Genomic DNA, 6286 nt, shown 5'->3' with positions numbered 1-6286 from the left:
AGTAACGATCAACGATAACTAAGTAATTGACACCTTTGTAGTGAAAAAAATCGGCACAAATGCATTGAAACGGATAAGATGGTGTATATGGAGATGTAGGCGGAGCGCATGGCTGTGATGGAGCCATGCGATTGCATTCTCGGCATTTGTTGCGTGTTGTTAAGATCGCTGCTGTAATTCCTGGCCAGAACACGGATGCTTCTGCCCTTGAGGTCATTGATGAAACTCCTTGGTGTCCGGCGTGAAGGGCACGTAGAACGTCTCCGCGTAACGTGGGGGGGATGACGATTCGATCTTTGTAAATTATCACCCCGTCCACAGTGTAGAGGTCGTTCCTGAATCTGTAATACTCTCGTAGCGGTGTTGGAAGTTCAGTTCGCTTATCTGGCATTCCCGACTCAATTATTTCGACTAATTTGTTCATGTGATCGTCGCTGGCAGTGGCCAACTTTACCTTTTCCCTTGTGACAGTTTGCAGAGCAACAATTGATGAAGCTGCTGCCTCCATGATTGAGGTCTCAAAAGTGCTCTTGTGATTCACGGTAGTGCGAACTTTCTCCATTAAGGTTGATGAAAAAATCGTAGAAAGCTGAGAGGTTTCGTTCACAATCAATGCAATGTCGTCTGTAAGATGCATCATCTCAGGTTGCCCTGTGGGGTGTCGAGAACAGCCGTCAGCAGCTCGGTGTTTTACGCCTGGAATGTGGATCATGCGGAACTTGTATCTTAGGGTCTTTTCCTTGAGATTACGGAGACGTGTATTTGATATTTTGTCGAGTGACCTGTCGCCGAAATTTTTTAACAGCGGTTTGTGGTCTACGGCAATCACAAGGTCATCACAGCCCAATACGAAGTATCTAGCTTTGTCCAAGGCATCGACTACTGCAAGAGCTTCTCCCTCGACTGGGGCGTAGCGTGATTCTGCACTATGAGTGAATCGACTGCCGACTGAAGTTGTTTTCCATCCACTGGGACAGCAAAACGGCTTTGAGTTTATACAGGAGCAATGCTTCTGAAAAAGCCAATACCCGATGCCGTTCTTCGACCAGTCGGTGGCGAGGCATGTTGGCTTCGTTTTGTCGAAAATCTTTACCCCTTCTTCGATCTCTTTTGCTATGGTAGTTTTTGACTCCTCAAATATACTGTTCAGGTCGTTGTCCCAAATGAATCTTGATCCGGGTTTCAACAGTTCGCGGAATGGCAGCATGCGTTTCGCCATGCTGAATGCGTAAGACACTTGGTGAACGAGTCCAAACCATGAACGGATATCGGTGATGTTCTGCGGAGTTGGGAAGTTAATGATGGCGTTTAGAAATCTCGAGCAGGGTCTTACGCTGTCCATTGTTATTTCAAACCCAGCGAATTCTACGGTATCTTCGGCAAACACGAACTTTTCCGGATTAAGTGTGATGCCATGTCTTCCACAAATATCCAGCCATTTGGCGGCTTGAAGAAAGCTTTCTTCTATGCTGTCGGACCAAAGGAGGGTGTCGTCAATGCATTTTGTTTTATTGGGAACGTCAGCCACAATTTCATCAAATCTACGCGAGTATCCGTCCCCTGAATCAATGTAGCCTTGTGGTGCAGTGCGGTATCGGCCCCAGGGTGTGATGAAGGTAGTCAGTTGCCGGTCTTCCTCTCGTATAGGTACACTGTGATACCCGTTCCACGCATCAAACACGGTCTTCTTTTTGCCGTTTGGGACTGAGCGTGCTTGATGGAATGGTGACTGCGTGTGGTGGGTCTCCCTGGTGGCGTAGGCGTTCAAGGGTTGCAGATCCACTGTGCCACGTGGTCTCCCATTCTTTTTTGCACAGACTACCATTCGGTGACACCAAGTGACTGGATCGCCAATAGGAACTGTTTCTATCACGCCAAGTCTGACATCCTGGTCGAGTCCAGCCTTCACTTCGTCCTGCCAGTGCAATGGGACCGGTACAGGGGTGTGATGAGCAACTGGGTCGGCGTCTGATTTGATCATCAGTTTCATTGGCGGCCCTTCCATCATGGGCAAAGGCTGGTGTTCACACGTATTAAACGTGCTGGCTCGGTAGTGTTCAATGAGAAAGTTCTTAAACTGTGCGAGGTTGTTTGATGTGGCTGGAAATGGGAGTTTGGTGGGCAACGTAGGAGGTAGTTGGCGGCGAGGACAATCACATTGCTTTTGTATCTGGGCGCTTGTGTGTTTTGCTTCCCTGTTGCTATTTGCGACGGATTTGTCCAGTGAAGCCGCGCCAGACGCACAATAGATGCTTTGTTTTATGTCGCCTATTTTGGGAAAGTTGTTAGAGATCATTCCCAAGGCGGTGCAAGCTTCCCTGCTGATGAACATTTCATCGATGCTGTCAGTAACGTATGTTATATGCCTAGTTTCAACCGCATCGCCCTTTTCATCATTTCCAGATATTCGCAGGATCGCGGCGCCAATTATGTTGATACGTTTGTTGTTCGCTGCATGCATCTTCATAGTGACTGGTATGAGATCTTTTTCCTTCAGTCCAATGCGGCGGATAATCTTGATGCTCGCAAGGCAACTTTGACATCCTGTGTCGGCCATTGCCGTGACTCTGGCGACACTGCTGTTGGCCTTTAGGCAGAATCCGAGCGCTTCGTAGTCCTCTTTGACAGCTCTTATGGCAAGGCCTATGAATGGTTGAGGTTTCGAAGGCCTCTTGGTCCATATGTCATAGGAATTGTCGTATAGATGGTGATCCAGTGATATGCTTTGGCTTGGCAATCGTTTGAAATTATTAGATCGGATTGTGCCAACGTTCGCGCTTACTGAACACATCGCATCAAAAACGGCTCCTTCGCATTCAGCATCTTTGTGTGGTTTGCTAGTTCCCGTTCTTCTGGAACTATTTTTCTTCCTGCACATGTGATCAAGATGGTGTTTGAGACCGCAGTGTCCACAAGTGTGGTCATATGCCGGACATTCAGCTTGCCTGATTTTTGGGACTGCCCTGGCGCCATGGCCGGGTTCGCCGCAGTAAGAGCATTTATTTTGAGCATTCCTTTAATCTCGTCTGTAGGAACTGCTACGCGCAGCTTCCGCACCCATCGAGTCGAACAGGCGTGTAGCTGATCGTTTTCCAGATTCCTTAGTTTCCACGAATAGGAAGACTTCTTCGAGTGTCATGTCCTGATTTCTGTCGCCCAAAAGATCGAGTTGTATTTCCTGATCAGCTATGCCTCGCGTGAGCACGTCCCGTAAGATAGCATCTGTGTAATTGACAGTTGCTTCGCAAGAAGGGCATTTAATCTGGAATTTGCATATTCCGGCTTGTCCACGTAGGCGGGGGCCAAAAGATCGGACAGTTTTATCTCTGTCCTGTCGCATGTTATGCAATGCCACTCTTGCAACCATTGTGTTTTCTTCGCGGACTGCCAGTCGTAGTATGCCCATTCTTCTGATGATCCAGCCATGGTGATTGTTGGCCTACGCACTTTTTCCACCTTTGCAACCGGCGATGAGTTGTGGGTGGTGGAATGTGCTGTTATCAAGGCAGCCACGATGGCATCGCTTTGGTCTGGTGTTTGGTATGTACAGCTTTCAAAAGGGCAACGGACGACGGGCATGATGAATGCAAGCACTGGTGCTAGTAAATAGTCACGTTAGCCAAATGTCGATAACTAGATATTAAGCTAGAGTTCCGTCATAGATAGGATTGACAGTCCATTTGTTACACTTTTATTAGTAAACAATGACGGAACTCAATAATAACTGAAATGAAATAAAGAACAAGAGTTAACATTAAATCACACACTGCACAGTCTACATAAATATTCACTAAGAATAATACATTCTGAATTGTACATTAAAAATGAAAGGTATCTTATATATAACATTTCAGGAACAATAACTTTTAAATCCTGAACATGATCCTTATTCTGCGTTCCCTTAATTTGTGCGTTGATATAAATTAATATTTTGGAACGTGTTTGCCAGACCCAAGAAGATTTCATAAACTACTGTTCGAAGCGTTTTTAATACCCTGCCCGTGTAAAAGAAGGGATCTTTTCGATAAAATAAGCTAGAGAAGCTACATTTTGTTGATGAAGTTTGTACACGCCAGATGTTAGTAATAGATTAATCATGTTCATGACTGATCATATATCAAAATTTGGTTGGAGATTTCAGGTATAGTCGTGAGAGAACTGGACCAGTATACTCCACCACAAGAGTTCAAACTGCTGTTCGTCTTCTTTCATCACATATATCCAAATCACGTTTGTAAATTGTTTTACTTGGATGTATCAATCATCATTTTTTATTCAATGAAGGCACAAAAAACAAATTTTAGGAAGTATACTTTCTATTTCCACGCGTTCTGCATGAACCGTGAATTGACGGTAGCCTACATGGTTTGTATTCGGCCTATTTGCATCAAAAAACTAATTCTAAATATAGTATTCAAAATTATATTCATCCCAGAATCCTAAATGCTTTTGAACGCGCAGTTAAATTTCATTTTTGCCATCAATGCAAACACACCATAGTCATAGTCAAGTTTATTTTTTCCATCCAGTAAATAAAGTTAACATGCAAAATTAAGAATAATAATATTGAATACTCATTTCACTGGGGAAGGGAAGCCGCGGGGAACCAAAGCTGGTTTTCAAGCAGCGACACCCAAGGTTCAAATATCACCAATGAAATAATTTCGTCCTAATGTAGCTCCCGATGTCATCCTGCCCGCTGCTGAAGCAGCTATAACTCCACAAAAAATATATATATTCTGGCCGCAGAGATTTCTGTCTCCGGCTTCAACTCCATACCCAAGTAAGGCTTAAATCATTTTCTTGTATAATCATTGCAATAAATAACTTTATATATGGGCAAAGGGTATATTTACTTGGCTAACACAGACAGTCCCCGAACTCGTAATAGAATTAAAATGAGGAAATCGGAATAAAATTATGGCCTAACCATAACCTGATACACACACTACGGAAGTACCCATTTAAATGTTGTTGACAAACAGCACTATGAAATCATGGGAAATAATATTTAGCGCTACTATTTCTTGAAAGCATCACTTTCTTTCGCTACCAAGTCTTTCAATTCATCGAGAATCGCCTACAGCAGTTTCAGAGAAATTGTATTGTACCTAAACAACTTAAATCGAAGAAATAATATCAGTCTGCTTTAAGTTTTCAAAAGGATTCTCACAATACCGTTTTTGAAAATATATTTTAATTTATGTCGTTGATTCGTTGAGAATCCGTTAATAATTGTTGTATCCTGCTTGACTGGAGTTCAAAATGATGATCGAGTACTAAATCTGCATTATATATATACTACGCATGACTTTATGGAAATATAGTTTAACTTATTATTTGTTGCACTGTGAAGAACAAGTCCTCGTCTGTCGCTAAACGACAAATGCCACAATAGCGCCTTAATTTACTGCCCATTACCCGAATTTTAATCATTAGCAGCTGATTGTTTCAAACTAATCACATAGCGAATAAGGATTGGTTTATAATCTGTGTATTAAATTCCAAATTCAATGAAACGTTCCCAGTCAAGTGTGAACTGGATTGTATTGGAACTGGCAGTCATGGTGAAATGGCTTAAGACTATTTTACTCCAGTGATACAAAGTAGGATATTATGAGCGATTTGGACATTTTCTAGGATCTGGATATTACCATCAACTAAAAGAAGCGAGACAACTACTTAATATTCAAAAACTTGTTGTTCTATTATACGATGAGATTTTATTTTTCATATTACTCACGTGTAAAGGAAATCTGATAAAAAGGATTAATCATATGGGACATCAGGTCTCTCGTGCGGTTACGAATAGAGTGTGATTGCAGATTGGGAAGAAAAGCCACTCCGGTCTGCGTATATACCAGAGCGGTAAAGGCCCAAGCGACCATCTCGCGCAAGCCCTAACCAGCACAGGCATTCGAACAGACGGGGCTGGCCATTTTCGAATACCTGATGATTTCAGAACTGAATCTCTGGTACGTGGAGAATATTTGATTGTATATGACTTTTTCATCGTCCCGCAGGCGCATAAATTACTTAAAACATAGGATCCATCATTCAATCAGTTTTCTCAATTGCCCCAAACAATAAGAAACAAGCCATAAACTCGTCACTAACTCACAAGGAAGAAAATATTCTTATGTCAGAATTGCATTGTTGTGAACTTTTCTTCTGACGAAACGTTACAGAAATACAATAGAACTTCAATAAAATTCGCCTTTGCGTACAAGAAAAAAAAATTAGATGGCGGCCACCTCAAATTTTCGTCTGAACCGATTTGAATAAA

Source organism: Styela clava, chromosome 2 (genome assembly GCF_964204865.1).
Source record: "Styela clava chromosome 2, kaStyClav1.hap1.2, whole genome shotgun sequence".
Taxonomy (NCBI): Eukaryota; Metazoa; Chordata; class Ascidiacea; order Stolidobranchia; family Styelidae; genus Styela; species Styela clava.
This window is presented reverse-complemented; position numbering follows the sequence as displayed.